The 23125-nt window shown below is 38.1% G+C and overlaps 1 protein-coding gene across 7 annotated transcripts in view; it reads right to left on the bottom strand.

The window, feature by feature from the left end:
• The window catches only part of PEAK1 (pseudopodium enriched atypical kinase 1), a 328690-nt gene that overhangs the window by 149747 nt on the left and 155818 nt on the right, over positions 1-23125 (bottom strand). For 5 of the 7 annotated variants that reach the window (XR_009597237.1, XR_009597236.1, XM_027957162.2 and 2 more), the window contains 2 exons: positions 21224-21309; positions 14821-14983 (listed from right to left, as the gene is read on the bottom strand). The gene's annotated coding sequence lies outside the window, so the exon portion shown is untranslated. The remainder of the gene's footprint in view (positions 1-14820; positions 14984-21223; positions 21310-23125) is intronic. The other 2 variants (XM_042235200.1, XM_042235201.1) reach the window with 2 other exon arrangements.

Here is a 23125-nt window from a genome sequence, read left to right on the forward strand (position 1 = left end):
CAAATCATCATCTTGTTTCCTTTTAAACATTCCCCATGTGAAACTCACCTGTATTCTAGCACTAGTTATACAATGGTGCATTATTTAACATCAGAGAGTTCTAAAGTACGAGAATGTTTCATGTTTTCCTTCCTATATATGTTAAACCAACAGAAGGAAACAAAAGCTGGGCCTGACTCCAAGAAGAATGAGTTTCTTAGGGAATGAGTGTTTCCTTTCATTTATACAATTTGGTATTTTTAGATAAGCTCTCCTGTGACCATGTGCCAGAATTGTTAATCTTCAAAATGTACGAGCTGGAATGATAAAAACTAATCCCCACCTCCCCCGCCATTATTCTGTTGCTACTGCTTCAGTTCAGTTCAGTCGCTCAGTCGTGTCCGACTCTTTGCGACCCCATGAATCGCAGCACGCCAGGCCTCCCTGTCCATCACCAACTCCCGGAGTTCACTCAGATTCACGTTCATCGAGTCAGTGATGCCATCCAGCAATCTCATCCTCTGTCGTCCCCTTCTCCTCCTGCCCCCAATTCCTCCCAGCATCAGAGTCTTTTCCAGTGAGTCAACTCTTCGCATGAGGTGGCCAAAGTACTGGAGTTTCAGCTTCAGCATCAGTCCTTCCAAAGAAATCCCAGGCCTGATCTCCTTCAGAATGGATTGGCTGGATCTCCTTGCAGTCTAAGGGACTCTCAAGAGTCTTCTCCAACACCACACTTCAAAAGCATCAATTCTTCGGCACTCAGCCTTCTTCAAGTCCAACTCTCACATCCATACATGACCACAGGAAAAACCATAGCCTTGACTAGACAGACCTTAGTCGGCAAAGTAATATCTCTGCTTTTGAATATGCTGTCTAGGTTGGTCATAACTTTTCTTCCAAGGATTAAGTGCCTTTTAATTTCATGGCTGCAATCACCATCTGCAGTGATTCTGGAGCCCAAAAATATAAAGTCTGACACTGTTTCCACTGTTTCCCCATCTATTTCCCATGAAGTGATGGGACCAGATGCCATGATCTTTGTTTTCTGAATGCTGAGCTTTAAGCCAACTTTTTCACTCTCCTCTTTCACTTTCATCAAGAGGCTTTGAGTTCCTCTTCACTTTCTGCCATAAGGGTGGTGTCATCTGCATATCTGAGGTTACTGATATTTCTCCCAGCAATCTTGATTCCAGCTTGTGTTTCTTCCAGTCCAGCGTTCCTCATGAGGTACTCTGCATAGAAGTTAAATAAGCAGGGTGACAGTATACAGCCTTGACGTACTCCTTTTCCTATTTGGAACCAGTCTGTTGTTTCATGTCCAGTTCTAACTGTTGCTTCCTGACCTCCATACAGATTTCTCAAGAGGCAGGTCAGGTGGTCTGGTATTCCCATCTCTTTCAGAATTTTCCACAGTTTATTGTGATCCACACAGTCAAAGGCTTTGGCATAGTCAATAAAGCAGAAATAGATGTTTTTCTGGAACTCTCTTGCTTTTTCCATGATCCAGCAGATGTTGGCAATTTGATCTCTGGTTCCTCTGCCTTTTCTAAAACCAGCTTGAACATCTGGAAGTTCACAGTTCACATATTGCTGAAGCCTGGCTTGGAGAATTTTGAGCATTACTTTGCTAGCATGTGAGATGAGTGCAACTGTGTGGTAGTTTGAGCATTCTTTGGCATTGCCTTTCTTTGGGATTGGAATGAAAACTGACCTTTTCCAGTTCTGTGGCCACTGCTAAGTTTTCCAAATTTGCTGGCATATTGAGTGCAGCACTTTCACAGCATCATCTTTCAGGAGTTGAAATAGCTCTACTGGAACTCCATCACCTCCACTAGCTTTGTTCGTACTGATGCTTTCTAAGGCCCACTTGACTTCACATTCCAGGATGTCTGGCTCTAGATGACTGATCACACCATCGTGTTTATCTGGATCATGAAGATGTTTTTTGTACAGTTCTTCCGTGTATTCTTGCCACCTCTTCTTAATATCTTCTGCTTCTGTTAGGTCCAGACCATTTCTGTCCTTTATCGAGCCCATCTTTCCATGAAATCTTCCCTTGGTATCTCTAATTTTCTTGAAGAGATCTCTAGTCTTTCCCATTCTGTTCTTTTCCTCTATTTCTTTGCATTGATCGCTGAAGAAGGCTTTCTTATCTCTTCTTGCTATTCTTTGGAACTCTGCATTCAGATGCTTTTATCTTTCCTTTTCTTCTTTGCTTTTCGCCTCTCTTCTTTTCACAGCTATTTGTAAGGCCTCCCCAGACAGCCATTTTGCTTTTTTGCATTTCTTTTCCATGGGGATGGTCTTGATCCCTGTCTCCTGTACAATGTCACAAACCTCATTCCATAGTTCATCAGGCACTCTATCTATCAGATCTAGGCCCTTAAATCTATTTCTCCCTTCCACTGTATAATCATAAGGGATTTGATTTAGGTCATACCTGAATGGTCTGGTGGTTTTCCCTGCTTTCTTCAATTTGAGTCTGAATTTGGTAATAAGGAGTTCATGATTTGAGCCACAGTCAGCTCCTAGTCTTGTTTTTGTTGACTGTATAGAGCTTCTCCATCTTTGGCTGCAAAGAATATAATCAATCTGATTTTGGTGTTGACCATCTGGCGATGTCCATGTGTAGAGTCTCCTCTTGTGTTGTTGAAAGAGGGTGTTTGCTATTACCAGTGCATTTTCTTGGCAAAACTCTATTAGTCTTTGCCCTGGTTCATTCCGCATTCCAAGGCCAAATTTGCCTGTTGCTCCAGGTGTTTCTTGACTTCCTACTTTTGCATTCCAGTCCCCTAGAATGAAAAGGACATCTGTTTCGGGTGTTAGTTCTAAAAGGTCTTGTAGGTCTTCATAGAACCATTCAACTTCAGCTTCTTCAGCGTTACTGGTTGGGGCATAGACTTGGATCACTGTGTTATTGAATGGTTTGCCTTGGAGACGAACAGAGATCATTCTGTCATTTTGAGATTGCATCCAAGTACTGCATTTCGGACTCTTCTGTTGACCATGATGGCTACTCCATTTCTTCTGAGGGATTCCTGCCTGCAGTAGTAGATATAATGGTCATCTGAGTTAAATTCACCCATTCCGGTCCATTTTAGTTCGCTGATTCCTAGAATGTTGACGTTCACTCTTGCCATCTCTTGTTTGACCACTTCCAATTTGCCTTGATTCATGGACCTGACATTCCAGGTTCCTATGCAATATAGCTCTTTACAGCATCAGACCTTGCTTCTCTCACCAGTCACATCCACAGCTGGGTATTGTTTTAAATTTGGCTCCATCCCTTTATTCTTTCTGGAGTTATTTCTCTACTGATCTCCAGTAGCAGATTGGGCACCTACTGACCTGGGGAGTTCTTCTTTCAGTATCCTATCATTTTGCCTTTTCATACTGTTCATGGGGTTCTCAAGGCAAGAATACTGAAGAAGTTTGCTGTTCCCTTCTTTGGGGACTGTTAATTCAGAATTAAAACACCAGTGAGGTTAGGACTAAACTGGCTTGCCTAGTACAAGCATTTGTGCAGATTTCTAGTTTCTCACCCTTATAAGAAGGTGAGGAACAGAAACAAGGAGATGCTTTGTATTTATCATGCTCTTCAATTGCCACATATATTTAGTGGTATTCTAGCTAAGTGTCATGAACTTAAAACATTTACTGCTAATTACACTTGGTACAAAGAATCAAAGGGTAAAAAATGTGTTCTCAACACCCATAGCAATCCTTTTTCCCGCAATAAGATTTCTATCTCTTCCTCTATCATCCCTTATGCCATGGCCAGGTCCTTGGTGAAAGGACTTCTAAGCTCTTTAAGAAGTTCAGATAAACATCCTCTTTCTGCATTGTCTTGTCATGGCATTTTCAGAGGCTAACTCTCCTCACACATCATGACTGACTTCTTACTACCTAGTACTGTTGTCTTGCCAGCAATACATGTGTGAAGGGAGACTTCCTACCACATGGTATAGTCATTTCTTGGTCATCTGACTCTACTACAGAGTACTTCTGCTACAGTGATCTCAGTAGAGAAGAATTAAAACAGCTAATGTGAGAGATATAAGCCCACAGAAATAACTGTTTTCCCAACAAAAGTCTTTGAAAATACATTTGAAAACCTACGGAATGAAAGAATTACATTCTTCCAAAACACAACGCAGAATTAACTAGAAGACAGTGGTATTTTAGGTATCAAGAAGGGAACACAGGAGGACAAAATCATAACAAAACAGCAAATGCCCACTATTGTTTTTTTAAGTGAAAGAAGGTTTATCTAAAGAAACACGCTCCATAGACAGAGTGGAGACCATCCTGGAAGGCAGGAGAGGCTTGAGAAATCTCTAGTATTAACTATAGTATGTTGTCCACTCACCTGTGCTATGTTTTATTTTGAGTTCATATGAAAAAATGCATTTAAATGAATACCACACATCATGAAAGATGGAAAAAGTACATCTATTATATCATTATTTACATTTCATGTTGTTTATGGGTACATACATAAGAATATATATTCACCAACCTCACAGCATTTTCTCCAGAAAAGGATGACAAGAATAAGATTGGAGAAAGATACAAAGAGGATCTCAATTGTTCCTAAATTGTTTTATTTCCTTAAAAAAAAAGGGGGGGGGGTGGAAATGTTAGCATTCAATTAATTCTTGGTGGTAAGATAAAGATGTTTTTAATATTATTCTGATTTTTTCTGAATTGTTAGAATTTTTAATAATAAAAAATTTTAAGAGAAATAGAAATAATACCTAATTACATTTTAGCTTGAAAGTAAAGCAGATTCCTAAACAAAGAAAACACAAGGAAGAACCTTCTTTTGTGGAATAGAGTAATATAATGACCAAAATGTGTTCTGAACTACATAGTTCATTTGTATTTCAAAGAATATTTCAAGTGATACTGTAATTTCTGAGAAATACTGGATAAATAGATTTACCTTCAAGAGCTTCCATTTAATTTTATATAAAGTAAGTATGTCAGAATAAAATACCTTGGATAACCTCTTCAACTTTAAAAGTCTATGTCTTTTTTTCTTCTAAAGGAAGTAAATCTCTGCACATGTTATTCCTTTTGCCTAGAACAGGAATACTCTTTTCCTCTAGCTTGTTCCCTGGCAGTAAAATCCTATTAACCAGTAACATTCAGCAGTAGGATTCATTTGTGCTTTGGGAAGTCTTTCCTCACCCTTCCCAAACAGAAAAAGCACTGTCACAGCTCTGTCCTCATATTCCCATTAATCTCTTGAACACTGCTACTTACATGTTTGTCTGCTCTGTTAGAGAGACAGATGCCGGCACCTGCATCTACTCTTCTTTGTATCCCATGTACCCTCACAGCGACCCCATGGACTGTAGCCTACCAGGCTCCTCCGTCCATGGGATTCTCCAGGCAAGAATACTGGAGTGGGTTGTCATTTCCTTCTCCAAGAGAGAGATAATATACACAAATCACTTAAACTTAATGTTAGCGCAAAGTAAATTCAAATTTTTTATCTATTGCAAATATTGTTTTCCCCAAGTAAATATGTGATGAAATGATTATGAATGAAGTCAGTATGTAAAATGGTATGAAATTACTCCATCAGTCAGATATGTTGATCGTCCCACTGTATGGTAGGGGTATAACCCAGATGATTGCTTAATATTCTTTCCAAAAGAATCTGCAGGATCATTTCGAATTTTATGTCCTTTAGTTTAGAAAGCAAGGATAACATAACTTTTCTGGTTCTTCTTTTATTTTTCCTCATATTATTGGAAGCTTGGCTCAACAGCTTTTTACAAAGGACATAAAACACTCTTCATAAGCAAAATCTCAGAAACATAAGATACACTAAACCTTGGACTGAAAACTGTTACAAAAAGGGGAACATTTTATCATATACATGTTTGGATAATATGCACTTAGCTGTAACAGTCGATTCAACACCTTGTTCTCAAATAAGGATGTTTATAGTTCCTATGGTGGAAGAGGGATAGTATGATACAATGGAGGGGAGAGAGAACTTGGTAAAAAATAGCCAGCAATCCCTCCCAGGAACCCAAGGAAGCAGGAGGGTAGATCTCAGCACCCCTAGTACTTTCTTGGATCAATCTCCCTAGATGTGGCTCATGAAACAGTTGTTAACTGGGAGATTCTTTGAATCAATGGGATTGTTCTGGGAGTCCACCAGCCAGCCATAAGACCTAGAAATGCCCTTGGCAATATTAAAACCAAAGCAGACAACTGCTACCAGATGGGATGGGGAGGTTGGGGGTGGAGGTAGATTTGGAGCTCAAAGCCACACCCTCAGAGCTTCTAACTAGGTTCCAGTGTAGCTCAACCTAGTCATTTCATTAATCCACAAGTAGCATAACGTCTATGGGGTCGCACAGAGTCGGACACGACTGAAGTGACTTAGCAGCAGCAGCAGCAGCAGCAGCAGCAGCAGCAGCAGCAGCAGCAGCATAACGTTGCATTTTACAGGACTGAATTTTCTGGACCATACATATTAATTAAAATAGGGTTATTTTTTTACCTTTTTATTTTGAAACAGAAGAGTTACCGGAAGTTGCAAAGATAGTACAGAGAAGCCCCATTCACCCTTGAAAGTTTGCCCCAATAGTCACATCTTTTATAAACATAATACAATATCAAGACCAGGAAACTGACATGGGTATAATGGATGTATATTCAATGTCATTTCATGACACATGTGGATTACTCTAGCTATCACAATCAAGATACAAACTATTCCATCACTGCAAAGATATCCCTTGGTACTATCTCTTTATAGTCACACCCAACCTTCCCAAATCCCTGACAACAAATGTCTGTTCTCCATCATCATAATTGTGTCATTTTGAGAATGTCATATAAATGGAATCACACACACATCATGTGGCCTTATGTCCCTGAGATCCATCCAAGCTGTGATATATATCAGTAGATCATTCCTTTTTATTGCTGTTATTGTACTCCATAGTATGGATGTACCACAGTTTGTTTAGCCATTTACCTATTGTAGGACATGTTGGTTGGTACAATCCATGGCTATTACAAATAAAGCTGGTATGAACAATAAGGCACATGTTTTTGTGTGAACCTAAGATCTCATTTTACCGGGTGTAATGCCCAACAGTAGGATTGCTGGTAAGTGTACATTTAGTTTTAAAAGAAACTATCAAGTTATTTTCCAGTGCCTGTTCTGTTTCATATTCCTACCAGTAATACGTGAAAGATCTAGTTTCTTTGTATCCTCATCAGTATTAAGCATTGTTATTTTTTATTTTGGCTATTCTAACAGGTATACAGTGATAACTAACCATGGCATAAATTTTCATTTCCCTAATAGCAAGTGATATTGAATATCTTTTCAATGCACTTCTCTGCCACTACTATTAAGAGTATATCCTCTTTGGTGAAGTAGTTCTTCATGTCTTTTGCCCATTTTTGAATTGATTGTTTTAACTGTTGAGTTTTGAGGGTCCTTAAGTATTCTACATATGACTCTTTTGTCTTCTCATCCTTTTAATGAGGTCTTCTACAGAGCAAGAGTTTTAAATTTTGATCAAGTCTGACTTATCCATTTTTCTTTCTTTTATGGTTATGCTTTGCTGTCCTAACTATTCTTCGCTAACCTCCAGATCCTGAAGATTTTCTCACAGGGAGCCCATCCTGGTGCTCTGTGATGACCTAGAGGGATGGGATGGAGGAGGAGAGGGATAAACTCAAGAGGGAGGAGATATATGCATAATTATAGCTGATTTGTGTTGTATGGCAGAAACCAACACAACACTGTAAAGCAATTTCCCCCCAATTAAAAACAAGAAAACAAAAAAAGATTTTCTCCTACATAAAACTTCTAAAAAGTTTTCTAGTTTTACATTTAAATCTATGATTCATTTTAAGTTAATTTTTGTATAAGGTGAGAATTTAGGCTGAGAATTTAGGTGAGAATTAGGCTTTATTTTATTTTCTATGAATATTCAATTGTCCTCAGTTGCTCAGTCGTGTCCAGCTCTTTGCAGCCCCCTGGACTCTAGCCCACAAGGCTCCTCTGCCTATGGAATTTTCTAGGCAAGAATACTGGAGTGAGGTGCCATTTCCTACTAAAGGAGATCTTTCTGACCCAGGGATGAACCCGCCTCTCTTGTGTCTCCTGTATAAGACAGGAGGATTCTTTACCACTAGCGCCATGCTGCTCCTGCACTATTTGATAAAAAGACAGTCCATTCTCCATTGAATTGCCTTTACACTTTCATTAAAAAAAAAAAAAAAAATCAGCCGGCTATACTTGTGTGGGGCTATTCTGGGTTATCTATTCTGTTACTGATTTATGTGTCTATCCTAATGCTAATACCAGTCTTGAGTATCGTGGCCATGTAAGTTTTGCAATCGGGTAGAGTGGTTCCTTCCATTTCCTTCTTTTTCAAAGTCATTTTAGCTGTTCAAATTTCTTTGCCTTTCCACATAAATTTTAAAAATTTTGCCAGGATTTTAGGAGTTGACTTAAGCCTATACATCAATTTAGGGACAACTGATTTCTGCTTTATTGACTATGCCAAAGCCTTTGACTGTGTGCATCACAATAAACTGTGGAAAATTCTGAAAGAGATGGGAATACAGACCACCTGACCTGCCTCTTGAGAAATCTGTATGCAGGTCAGGAAGCAATAGTTAGAACTAGACATGGAACAACAGACTGGTTCCAAATAGAAAAAGGAGTATGTCAAGGCTGTATACTGTCACCCTGCTTATTTAACTTATATGCAGAGTACATCATGAGAAACGCTGGGCTGAAAGAAGCACAAGCTGGAATCAAGACTGCTGGGAAAAATATCAATAATCTCAGATATGCAGATGACACCACCCTTATGGCAGAAAGTGAAGAGGAACTAAAAGCCTCTTGAAAGTGAAAGAGGAGAGTGAAAAAGTTGGCTTAAAGCTCAGCATTCAGAAAACAAAGATCATGGCATCTGGTTCCATCACTTCATGGGAAATAGATGGGGAAACAGTGGAAACAGTGTCAGACATTATTTTTTAGGGCTCCAAAATCACTGCAGAAGGTGATTGCAGCCATGAATGACCAACCTAGATAGCATATTCAAAAGCAGAGACATTACTTTGCCAACAAAGGTCCGTCTAGTCAAGGCTATGTTTTTTCCAGTAGTCATGTATGGATGTGAGAGTTGGACTGTGAAGAAGGCTGAGCGCCAAAGAATTGATGCTTTTGAACTGTCGTGTTGGAGAAGACTCTCGAGAGTCCCTTGGACAGCAAGGGGGTCCAACCAGTTCATTCTAAAGGAGATCAGTCCTGGGTGTTCATTGGAAGGAATGATGCTGAAGCTGAAACTCCAATACTTTGGCCACCTCATGTGAAGAGTTGACTTACTGGAAAAGACTCTGATGCTGGGAGGGATTGGGGACAGAAGGAGAAGGGGACGACAGAGGATGAGATGGCTGGATGGCATCACTGACTCGATGGACATGAGTTTGGGTAAACTCCGGGAGTTGGTGATGAACAGGGAAGACTGGTGTGCTGTGATTCATGGGGTCGCAAAGAGTCCAACATGATTGAGTGACTGAACTGAACTGAACTGATATCTTTAATATGTTGAGTCTTGATAAGTTTTATCATCTTAAACCTTGATAATAGGTTAATGTACTTAGTGAAAGTGCTCAGCCCTGTCTGACTCTTTACAACCCCATGGCGTACACAGTCCAGGAATTCTCCAGCCCAGAATACTGGAGTGGGTAAGAATACTTAAGCACTCTCAGAACTCAACAGTTAAAACAATAAATTCAAAAATGGGCAAAAGACATGAAAAACTATTTCACCTTTCCCTTCTCCAGGGGATCTTCCCAACCCAGGGACTGAACCCAGGTCTCCTGCATTGTGGGCAGATTCTTTACTAGCTGGGCCACAAGGGAAGCCCTAGAATACTGGAGTGGGTATCCTATCCCTTCTCCAGCAGATCTTCCCATCCCAGCAGTTGACCTGGGATCTCCTGCATTGCAGATGGATTCTTTACCAACTGAGCTATCAGGGACATTTTCTACAATTAGAATAAGAACTACCTATTTGAAAAAGACTATATATGAATTTAACAGAAAATGTATGCCACTACTATATCGAAATAGATAACCAACAAGGAGGTACTATAGCACAGGAAACTAATCAATATTCTGTAATAACGTAAATGGGAAAATAACCTGAAAAAGAACAGATACATGTATATGTGTAACTGAATCACTTTGCTGTACACCTGAAACTATACTGTTAATAAACTATGCTCCAATATAAAACAAAAATTCAAGATGAGCTCGTCTTGAAATTCACTACTATTTTTGTTTTTAGCAACAGTATCAGCTACTGAGACTGAAAAACAATGAAGAATGTTCTTAGGATAAAGAGAAAGGCACATAAGACTTTAAGGGAGGACAGCTGAATAAACAGGCCAGTTTTACATTTTTTCCTCACCTATGTTTCCCTTCTCTGTCCTCTGTCTCTATCTCAGATAAATGTGGGTCTAATGATATCATCTTCAAGTATCTTTTCTATTAAATAATAACTACTACTTTAAGAACATAATCAGAACAATGAGAAATCATAGACAGAATAAAATTGATGTTTTAAAAGAAAAACAGTATCTTAAGGGAACATAATTTCACAAAACTGAAATGAGAACGCTGCTAATAAGACCTCTCCTTATCTGCCACTGGGTAAATAAAAATTTTAACAAGTTGAAGTTTTGAAGTATTAAATGTTTATAAACTAGAATAAACTCCTGGTTAAGAGTTCAGGTTATGGAGCTGACTCTACATTGAACTAGCAACTTGATGCAGGGCAATTTAAATAACTTCTCTGAGAATGTGTTTCCTCATATGTAAGATGGAGATATTTAATAATATGACCTATGTCAAATAGAGTGGTGAAGCCTCAGATAATGCATATTAAACACTAATCCCAATGCTTCACGTATGGTAATCACTCAGTACAGATTAATTACTATTACGGTAAATTCTTATTTGTCTGGGCAAATTATACCTAGGCTTCCCTCCATAAGGACAGTTTTCCTAAAAGGAGCCTATTAAGCTTTATGAGTTTAAGATTCTTTATAGATACATTATTTGCAGTGGTCTTACCATCTGCAAGAATATACTCTATCCCCAAGAATCATAATTTTAAGCTAATGAACTTAGATAAAACTGGGTGTTCAATTCAACTTTAACATAGCTAGAACATTATCTTTTAAATTTTAGCCTACTCAGGGTGGCCATGATAGTTTGTACACTTAGAAATGTGAATTTCTAATTTAGAAGTTCTGTCAGTTGCACAGTCAGAAGCCTGATTCCATTCCCTCATCAAAAGCTACAATAGATTTAGGATTCTGGAGGCACTCAGCTTAGATGGGACCAGAAGAAAGAAGTAATATGCAATTCAGGTAGTCTCGTGCATGTGAATTACATGACTTCTGAACTGGATTTGATGGGAGAATGAAGGCAATATTTTTATTTTGTAGAGAGGTCAAGTTCTAAAAGGTCAGTTTTCATTCCAGTCCCAAAGAAAGGCAATGCTAAAGAATGCTCAAACTACCGAACAATTGCACTCATCTCACATGCTAGTAAAGTAATGCTCAAAATTCTCCAAGCCAGGCTTCAACAATAGGTGAACCTTGAACTTCCTGATGCTCAAGCTGGTTTTAGAAAAGGCAGAGGAACCAGAGATCAAATTGCCAACATCTGCTGGATCATCGAAAAAGCAAGAGAGTTCCAGAAAACATATATTTCTGCTTTATTGACTGCCAAAGCCTTTGACTGTGTGCATTACAATAAACTGTGGAAAATTCTGAGAGAGATGGGAATACAGACCACCTGACCTGCCTCTCGAGAAATCTGTATGCAGGTCAGGAAGCAACAGTTAGAACTGGACATGGAACAACAGACTGGTTCCAAATAGGAAAAGGAGTACATCAAGGCTGTATATTGTCACCCTGCTTTTTTAACTTCTGTGCAGAGTACACCATGAGAAACGCTGGACTGGAAGAAACACAAGCTGGAATCAAGATTGCTGGGAGAAATATCAATAACCTCAGATATGCAGATGACACCACCCTTATGGCAGAAAGTGAAGAGGAACTAAAAGCCTCCTGATGAAAGTGAAAGAGTGAAAAAGTTGGCTTAAAGCTCAGCATTCAGAAAACAAAGATCATGGCATCTGGTCCCATCACTTCATGGGAAATAGATGGGGAAACAGTGGAAACAGCATCAGACTTTATATTTTTGGGCTCCAAAATCACTGCAGATGGTGACTGCAGCCATGAAATTAAAAGACGCTTACTCCTTGGAAGAAAAGTTATGACCAACCTAGATAGCATATTAAAAGCAGAGATATTACTTTGCCGTCTAGTCAAGGCTATGGTTTTTCCTGTGGTCATGTATGGATGCGAGAGTTGGTCTGTGAAGAAGGCTGAGCGCCGAAGAATTGATACTTTTGAACTGTGGTGTTGGAGAAGACTCTTGAGAGTCCCTTGGACTGCAGGGAGATCCAACCAGTCCATTGTGAAGGATTTCTTTGGAAGGAATGATGCTGAAGCTGAAACTCCAGTACTTTGGCCACCTCATGCGAAGAGTTGACTCACTGGAAAAGTCTCTGATGCTGGGAGGGACTGGGGGCAGGAGGAGAAGGGGACGACCGAGGATGGATGGCTGGATGGCATCACGGACTCGATGGACGTGAGTCTGAGTGAACTCCGGGAGTTGAGATGGACAGGTAGGCCTGGCGTGCTGCGATTCATGGGGTCTCAAAGAGTCAGGCACGACTGGGCAACTGAACTGAACTGAATATTATGATCGTAAAAAACAAATTTAGTAGTGAAAAAAGTGAAATTATTGATTAGAAAAAGCTACTCCCTGTGGATTTCAATTATCCTATCCATGGTTACCAAAAATCACTGTGAAAGGGAGGGTTAGTCACTCAGTCGTGTCTGACTCTGCGACCCCATGGACTGTACCCCAGCAGGCTCCTCTGTCCATGGAATTCTCCAGGCACGAATACTGGAATGGGTTGCCATTTCATTCTCCAGGGAATCTTCTCCACCCAGGGATCAAGCTCGGGTCTCCTGGATTATAGGCACATTCATGACCATCTGACCCACAAGGGAAGCCCTCCAAATCACTGAGAGATGAATTTAAATGGAAATAAAGGTTTGGTAAGGAGTGGTAAATGAATCACAATAAAAACTTTGACAATATTATTTGTTTGGGGTTCATTAATGAAGCTGTGGTTATATGAGGTTATAGAATCAGATACAATCAAATGGATAAAGAAAATTTAGATCATTAGTGGAGAAGACATGGAAGTTTGCTGACTTTCTTTTTTCTTTTAGCTGTACCACGCAGCTTGCGGGATCTTGGGTCCTTGACCAGGGATAGAACCCAGGCCCAGGGCAGTGAAAGTGCTGAGTCCTAAGCACTGGACCTCCAGGGAATTCCCCAGTGACTTTCTATGTACTATTTGCTTGTGTAACTGAATATTTAGCACTTTAAGTTTTGCTACGTTTCAAAAGTTACTTTCTTCAACTTTGTATAATTTTTTAATAGTTGAGGACTGGAAAGAATTTGCTCAATATTTTAAAAACACTAAATGCTGGGAGATAGTGACAAGCATATGGAAATTCCTAACTATGCCATAAGTAGAAGTTTAACCAATAATTGGATAATTTAAAAAAATCAGTGTTAAGGTATTTCCTATCCAGGTTAATGTTAGCACAGGGAACATTCCTTACATACTACTTATCCTGGGTTACACTTACCAATATAAATCATTTTCCTGAAATAATAGGTCCTACACTCCTTAGAATCATTTGGATTAGTCATTGATTAGGACTGCATTTGATTTTTCACATGTTCTGATTTCACAGTAAGGACCTAGTTTTGCTCAACTGCATTCATTCACTACCAAGACACGATGACTCAAGTAAGCAAACGGTTATCCCTCAAAACCAAATTAATAGATTTTCCAATGAACAAAAGTTCTAATTGTTCACTAGGATGCCATTAAAGTTGCAAACATTTGAGTTTTTACAAAACATGTGTTGAAACAATTTTGGTCTAAGATCAAGGAGATTTGAGAAGACTGACAAAGAATTTTAAGTCTTTCTACAATTGCTTTCCACTCTACTTACAATGTAACAATCACTGTGATTTCACAATAAGAAATAATTCTATAATTTTTTCAAACTTCTCTCTCCTTTTCCATTTTGGATCCTTGTGTCTTTTTTTTTTTTTTTTTAATGACAGAATACTTAAAACCTGGTGTCTTTTATAACCCTAAATTCCTGAGAAGGAGGAGGGGGAGAGGATAAAATAAAGATTAAATTAAAATAAGATGTCAGATATGAAAGGAAAAAGATCAAGAGACCAGATGTCACATAAGGAAACTAAAAAAACAATATGAAATAAAGTTCAGAAAATAAGATTATAAAACAATTTCACATGTGATAGAATATTACCATTTATGTTGTCCGAGTTGCTTTTATGAAAGGAAAAAATATTTGGCAAAGGATAGACCTGTAAGTATACTAACACTATGCCATATTCTTACTCAAATAAGCTTATCTGTTTCTATGTAAAGAAGTTGATAACCTGGGGGAAAAAACAACAATTCTTTTGGCTAATATCAGGGTCAAGCATTAAAAGAGAAAATAAAATCCTAACTATGCTAAATAAGTTATAAAATTATCAGCTATCTGCACTTTGGTATTTGTTAAGGTAAATATTTAAAGTTAAAAAAAAATCCTTTCAAGTGATCTAAAGTTCTTGGTGGAAACATGATATGAGAATTCTGGTTACCATTTAAATTTGAAGTACTTCATCCATTTCGGTGACAAAGGTGGTTTTAGCAGCTATAATTACATTCCTTTAAACTTCAAAGTGCTTTGGGTCCTTCCAAGATGAATGAATGTCCTTTCTTCCTTGCCTCTCATTCCTTATTTTCTGAAGATAGTGGTGTTTACTGCAAGAGAACAGCACAAAATACAGCTAAACTGGAGAGGCAAACTAGTTTTAAATATATTGGACATTTTCTTTCATTGAGGATATTCTTAATTTTACCCTTACTCAACTTACTTAAAATTGGACTTATTTGTTTAGGAAGTAACTTCTTTACTTAGGAAGTGACATGGATAGAATCTTACACACTCAAGAACTATCCATGACATACCCAAGAATCAAGCAACGTATATGAATCAAACTAGTACTGATGCATTTGAAGCTTTCTAAGACTCATTTGATTGTCTTCATATATTTCTATTTTTGGCTGCAAATAAAAGAATATGAAACATAAAATTGTATTTCACCTTCATAAAAATTCAATTCTAAGTGACAATATCCAACTTTGATACAGCCTCTGTCAAATATGACTGTATTTATCTCCAATTACAAAAATTCTCTAGCCATTTTGCAGTTTTACTTTAGGTTTAAATATAAAATATATTTATAATTTGGCATACAAAATATCACTTAAGATTAAAATAATAAATTCCTATCTATTTCTGACTCTAGAGCACCTGTTACATGTATGTTTAAACAGGCCCAACTCCTTATTTGCTTTTTCTATAACACTAAATACAAGGAAAATAACTAGGAGAGTTAAGAAATAAAAAGATAATGTGAAAACTTTTAAATGATTCCAGATTGCACTTACATACTGTAGAACTGAATCTTTCAATAGATTTTAAGACAACAAAGGCACATTTTAAAAAGGATACTTTTGTGCAACATCAAACAATATCTAACTCTGATATAGCTAGGTTATTCATGATAAAAACAATATCCAGTATTCTTACACTGTTTATATCTATCACTTCAAGTGGTATATAACAATGATGAGTGTCATGTAGGAGAAATATTACCAAGAAATATATATATAGCACTAAAGTCATGTCTGACTCTCTACAACCCCATGGACTGCAAGATGCCAGCTTCCTCTTTCACTGTTTCCCAGATTTGTTCAAAGCCCAGTATCACAAAAACAGTGGCAAAATCAGTTATTCTTGTTTCCATTATGAGTTTTTAAAGAAGAAAAATGCAATCAATGCCTATTTTATTTTGAAATGTGAGTATGAAAAGAAACTGAACTTAGAGACATACAAATAGTGATAACCTAGAAAAGTACTTTGTGAGAGAGAAGTTAAGTGATTTCCCATGGGTAAGTGTTGGTTAGTGACAAAACTGAAATGAGAACCTACATTGCCTTACTCTTTCCTAATGCAGTGATCTATTACCCTCTTATAATCTACCATGCATTCCTTGAAATAGTATTTTTCTGAATGCTTTATTCTGCTGTGTTTGGTAGAACTCAAACTTCAAATTTGAAATATCCCCTCAAAAACTTCTCATGTCTGCTATTACCTTCCACTAGGCCCTATGGAGTCTCCTCCACATGTGAACCTAAGTAATCAGCCAAAGATTTGAAAGGAAAGACATGCAAATTTTGGGGGTGCCTACTCTCTCCTTTCTAGGGATGTTCACCACTGAATTCCAGAACAACTGGTATGACTTGATTAGGGTTGTATGTTAGATGGTAGTAACCAATCAACCAAATGTAGGTTGTAGGTTAGATGGTAGTAACCAAACAACCAATTGAATTCCTGATTGTGATTAGTTTATCCTGATTATGTGGCAGAATGTCTTTGTAGGAAATGCACTCTAGAGTATTCAGTGGTGATGCAGTATAATGTCAGCAACTCACTCTCAAGTGATTCAGGAAAAATTATCTGTATCATTGTTATAATTTGCATATAAATTTGGTATTATTATAATATAAAATAAAAAAATTAATATATCAGTACTGCTGCTTCTGCTAAGTCGCTTCAGTCGTGTCCAATTCTGTGAGACACCATAGACGGCAGCCCACCAGGCTCCCCTGTCCCTGGGATTCTCCAGGCAAGCAGAACACTGGAGTGGGTTGCCATGTCCTTCTCCAGTGCATGAATGTGAAAAGTGAAAGTGAGGTTGCTCAGTCGTGTCTGACTCTTAGCGACCCCATGGACTGCAGCTCCTCCGTTCATGGGATTTTCCAGGCAAGAGTACTGGAGTGGGGTGCCATTCCCTTCTCCGAATATGTCAGTACATCAGTCACATTTCCAAAATGTCTTCTGTGGACATCTGATACAGCTAAATGTTTAAAGAAAAAGTAGTTCTATATAGTGAAATAAATTTGGGTAAAGTTACTCGCATTTCTTCTTGGTGATTCACTATACACATTAGCCTATCAGATATTGCTACAAATCACACCTTAGGCATACTTTCATTTATTCATCCTTCCAACCACATAAATTACACTTAAGGCCTACTGTATGAAAGGAAATGTTCTAAGTAGTAGAGATAGACAGACAATAGGGAAGGCAAGATTTCTCTTCTCAGAGAGCCAACATTTTAATACAGAAAGAGACAAGTCAGTAAATGAACAAACTAATTTTAGATGGTGATAAATACATCGAAGAAAATAAAACTGGGTGTTACAGGCTGGGAAGGTGGAGGTGCTGTTTGAGACAGTGTGTAAAGGAAGGCCCTCAGGAGAGATGATGCTCAGGTTGAAATGAGCCAGACATAGAAAAATTTAGGAGGTGAATTTTCCAGACATAGGAAGCCATACATGTTGTAAGACAGGAATAAACTTATAATGCTCATAGGAAAAAGTTTCTAAATTATCAAAATAATGAAATAGGAATTTTTGAGAAAAATCTCTTAGGTACCATATCCCTCAAAATACATGTGAAAATTGGCCATATTTTAAAACTATTGACTCCTATGTAACAACAACAATAAAATAACAATTACTAAAAATTATTAACCTATTTCTTTTTAACTTACTACATGAATTCTCTTTAGATGACAATTTTCTATTACTTCAAAGCTTCTTTCAGAACCAATTCTTATTTTATAATTGAGTGAAAAGATTATTCTCTCTCTGCATGTAAAATGAAATGAATTCCCTGCTTTCCCCTCCCCTGGATGATGTACCAGAGTGTTGGGAAAGCTTCATGAAGACATGTAGACATGAAAAGTATTCCCTGAAGGTATATGGAGCTATGTTACTACCCACTCACTGAGGCAACAGCAGCATATACTTAAATTCTCTTCTAGAACTTTGACAGCACTGGATTTTGCACATTGCTAAAGAACAACTTCAATTATAAACCTTAACGAAGGAAAATACTCTTAATCATTCACAGGATTCCCTGGTGGTTCAGACAGTAAAGAATCTGTGTGCAATGCAGGATACCCATGTTTGATCCCTGGGTCGCAAAGATCCCCTGGAGAAGGAAACGGATACCCACTCCAGTGTCCTTGCCTGGAGAATCTGCCATGGACAGAGAAGCCTGGCAAGGTACAGTCCATAGGGTCGCAAAGAGTCAGACACAACTGAGCGACTGTCACTTTTGCTTTCAATCATTCAAGGGATAATTGTATATAACACCAAACAAAATCATCCACTGCACGTATCAATACTGCTGTACCTATTAGAAAAACTCTGAGTAGTCTAAGAGGGGACTGGACCAGCACGCTAAGCTACATTTGGTGGAAAAAAGAGATTATGCTTTAAAATGTATTTTGTGTGCTAACTGGCTAACAGGGATACGTGGAAGACAATAAAGAAGCAAAGGTAATGAAGGGAAAAGTATATTCTCAAAACTATGAAGTAAGAAGAAAAATCCCTAGATCTTGAGTAGGGAAAATGACTAGACCATTCAGGTATGACCTAAATCAAATCCCTAACGATTATACAGTGGAAGGGAGAAATAGATTTAAGCAACTAGATCTGAGAGACAGAGAGCCTGATGAACTATGGACAGAGGTTCGTGACATTGTACAGGAGACAGAGAGCAAGACCATCCCCAAGAAAAAGAAATGCAAAAAAGCAAACTGGGTGTCTAAGAAGACCTTACAAATAGCTGTGAAAAGAAGAGAAGCGAAAAGCAAAGGAGAAAAGGAAAGATATACCCATTTGAATGCAGAGTTCCAAAGAATAGCAAGGAGAAATAAGAAAGCCTTCTTCAGCGATCAGTGCAAAGAAATAGAGGAAAACAACAGAATGGGAAAGACTAGAGATCTCTTCAAGAAAATTAGAGACACCAAGAGACCATTTTATGCAAAGATGGGCTCAATAAAAGACAGAAATGGTATGGACCTAACAGAAGCCGAAGATATTAAGAAGAGGTAGCAAGAATGCACAGAAGAACTATAAAAAACAGATCTTCACAACCCAGATAATCACGATGGTGTGATCACTCACCTAAAGCCAGACATCCTGGAATGTGAAGTCAAGTGGGCCTTAGGAAGCATCACTATGTACAAAGCTAGTGGAGGTGATGGAATTCCAGTTGAGCTATTTCAAATCCTGAAAGATGATGCTGTGAAAGTGCTGCACTCAATATGCCAGCAAATTTGGAAAACTCAGCAGTGGCCACAGGACTGGAAAAGGTCAGATTTCATTTCAATCCCAAAGAAAGGCAATGCCAAAGAATGCTCAAACTACCACACAATTGTACTCATCACACACGCTAGCAAAGTTATGCTCCAAATTCTCCAAGCCAGGCTTCAACAATATGTGAACTGTGAACTTCCAGATGTTCAAGCTGGTTTTAGAAAAGGCAGAAGAACCAGAGATTGAATTGCAAACATCTGCTGGATCATGGAAAAAGCAAGAGAGTTCCAGAAAAACATCTATTTTTGCTTTATTGACTATGCCAAAGCCTTTGACTGTGTGCATCACAATAAACTGTGGAAAATTCTGAAAGAGATGGGAATACCAGGTCACCAGAGAAATCTGTATGCAGGCCTTTTGAGAAATCTGTATGCAGGTCAGGAAGCAACAGTTAGAACTGGACATGGAACACCAGACTGGTTCCAAATAGGAAAAGGAGTATGTCAAGGCTGTATATTGTCACCCTGCTTATTTCACTTCTATGCTGAGTATATCATGAGAAACGCTGAACTGGAAGAAACACAAGCTGGAATCAAGATTGCTGGGAAAAATATCAATAACCTCAGATATGCAGATGACACCATCCTTATGGCAGAAAGTGAAGAAGAACTAAAGAGCTTTTTGATGAAAGTGAAAGAGGAGAGTGAAAAAGTTGGCTTAAAGCTCAACATTCAGAAAACAAAGATCATGGCATCTGGTTCCACCACTTCATGGCAAAGAGATGGAGAAACAGTGGAAACAGTGGCAGACTTTACTTTTTTGGGCTCCAAAATCACTGCAGATGGTGATTGCAGCCATGAAATAAAAAGATGCTTACTCCTTGGAAGAAAAGTTATGACCAACCTAGATAGCATATTCAAAAGCAGAGACATTACTTTGCCAACAAAGGTCCGTCTAGTCAAGGCTATGGTTTTTCCAGTGGTCATGTATGGATGTGAGAGTTGGACTATAAAGAAAGCTGAGCACCAAAGAGTTGATGCTTTTGAACTGTGGAATTGGAGAAGACTCAAGAGAGTCCCTTGGACTGCAAGGAGATCCAACCAGTCCATCCTAAAGGAAATCAGTCCTGAATATTCATTGGAAGTGCTGATTTTGAAGCTGAAAGTCCAATACTCTGGCCACTGGATGCAAAGAGGTGACTCATTTGAAAAGACCCTGATGCTAGGAAAGACTGAAGGCAGGAGGAGAAGGGGACGACAGAGGATGAAATCGTTGGATGGCATCACCGACTCAATGGACATGAGTCTGAGTAAACTCCGGGAGTTGGTGATGGATAGAGAAGCCTGGTGTGCTGCAGTACATGGGGTCTCAAAGAGTCGGACACAACTGAGCGACTGAACTGAACTGACTATTAGTGGGGACACCATTAAGTTAAAAATGACATAATGCTGGGGGACCTTTTGTTTATGAGCACAGGGCAACTTCATCACTAAATAACTAAATTCAGGTTACATACATGCTAATTTTGAAACGTTAGTAAGGTAGGCATATTGAAACAAAATAAGAACGAATGAATTTAATCTTGCATAATTTAAAAGAGAAAAGGTGCCAGTTTGACAGTACGGTAACTTAGGCATTAGCCCAAATTCTCCATTAACTAAGGAACCACTGGTATAGCCTTTGCCATTAAAAAATCTATCAAAGCCCTACAGGCTCAGGAGTGTGCCATCTTATTTACTTTGCCCTTTAACAGTAGAGAATGTTTAAGTAAAAGTATTACTAAGAATTAAACCATAACAGTCCAACAGGTATCCTGCAGCTTACCTGGGAGCTTTTTAATCATACAGCACAGCGACTGTCAAACTATGAGTCAGGGGCCAAGTCTGACCAGCCACCCATTTATGCATGACCTGCAAGGCAAGAATGTAGTTTTTACATGTTAAAATAGCTGGGAAAAAAGATCAAAAGAATAAAAATATTTTGAGGTGTAAAAATTACATGAAATTCAAATTTCACTTTCTATAGATGAAGTTTTATCAGAACACAACCAGCACGTTTAAAAATGCATCATCTGTGGCTGCTTTCGTACTGCAAAGGGCGAGCTGAACTGTGGCAACAAGGACTGCATGGCCCACAAAGTCTAAAACATACGCTATCTGGCCCTTCCCAGACAACATCTGCCACTTCCTGATATAAAATACACGATTATGCTCTACAATGATAGGATTTACATTTTAAAATACTAGATCAAATGGTTCATTTTGGTCCTTATCTCCCAGTATAATAGTCTTTCATGTTTCTAGTGAAATATTAAGTAATAACCTTATATTTAAAATGACTATGCCATAATATTGAGAGAATTTTTGTATACCCAAAAATCCACTTTCCTGATTTATGAAATTTATTAGGCATGATAAATCATTTTCTTTGGGTCAGCTTCTGATTTAAAGTGTACAGTGGAATCTCTGAATTGAAAAATAATTAATAGTTTCAACAGTTGATACAATATCATTTATAATAATACTGAGAAGTGAATAAAATGTTGTTATATAAAAGATAATAATTGCTTGAGAGTTTCAGAATTTTATAAACTGTTTTAGCATTAAAACTAATTCTAGAATGATTCAACTTCTGCTTTTGAGGCCTTGAGTAGGTAAACAGTCCAGAATAATCCTCCCACTGAAAACAACTAGAACACCGTATAAAGTACAGGAGGGGACTATTTTCAGACACAGGCAGTGTAGGACTTATGGTCCTTGAAAAAGGGAAGTAAAGAAGGCAAGCCCTACCATCATCCAAGGCTCTCAGCCAGGAAGCAACTCCAGTATAGCAGAAAGAACCAAAATAGAGCCTGGCAATCTTATTGACTTAAGGAGACAGAGAAAACAGTACCAGGAGGTCAAGGAAGCTAGAATTTATGGAGTAGAGTTCCAAAGAGCAGGGAAAGAGTTCCAGTAATTTAAATGAGGGTTCCCTTGAATATTTAGCTATATAAAAACCTGTCCATGAGAAGGGTAAAGTTTCTTGAGACCAGCCAAAAAGAACTTCTAAGGAAAAAAAGCTACCAGGGAGTTCTAAAACAAAAAATTCTCAGAGCTGATACAGGGCCAAAATTTCAACATGTTCCCCTCCAGCAAGAGGGGATGAACCTCACTGAATATTTCTGGCTATTAAAAATGCCTCCAATTAAAATAAATGAATTTAAATTAAAAAAAAAAAATGACCCCAGAAGGCCCACATACAGAAACAGGGGGGAAAATAGTCCTAGAATAAAAGTTACTCTAGACCCTCCTGAAAGAAGCTTGGAAGCTTAGAAAGATCAAATGAATAAGCAATTTAAAATGCCTACTAGGAAAAAATCTAATACACTTTAAAGGAATACCACAAAAATAAAAAACTCAACATGTACAATTCACAAATATATGACATTCAATTAGAAATTACTGGATGCACAAAGAAGTATGAGAATGTGGCCCATAACCAGAAAAATACCTGTCAACACAACAGACCAGAAATGACAGACATGATAGAATTAACAGGTAAAGACATTTTTAAGGGGCATTATGAGTATGCGCCATATAAACGAAAATAGGAACATAGTGAAGAGAAAAGTGAAGCATTTTTTAAATATTTTAAAAAATACCCAAAGAGAACTTCTAGAGATTACATATATATATATATATATATATATATATCAGTTCAGTTCAGCTCAGTCGCTCAGTCATG

This window comes from Ovis aries, chromosome 18, assembly GCF_016772045.2.
Source record: "Ovis aries strain OAR_USU_Benz2616 breed Rambouillet chromosome 18, ARS-UI_Ramb_v3.0, whole genome shotgun sequence".
NCBI classification, from domain to species: domain Eukaryota; kingdom Metazoa; phylum Chordata; class Mammalia; order Artiodactyla; family Bovidae; genus Ovis; species Ovis aries.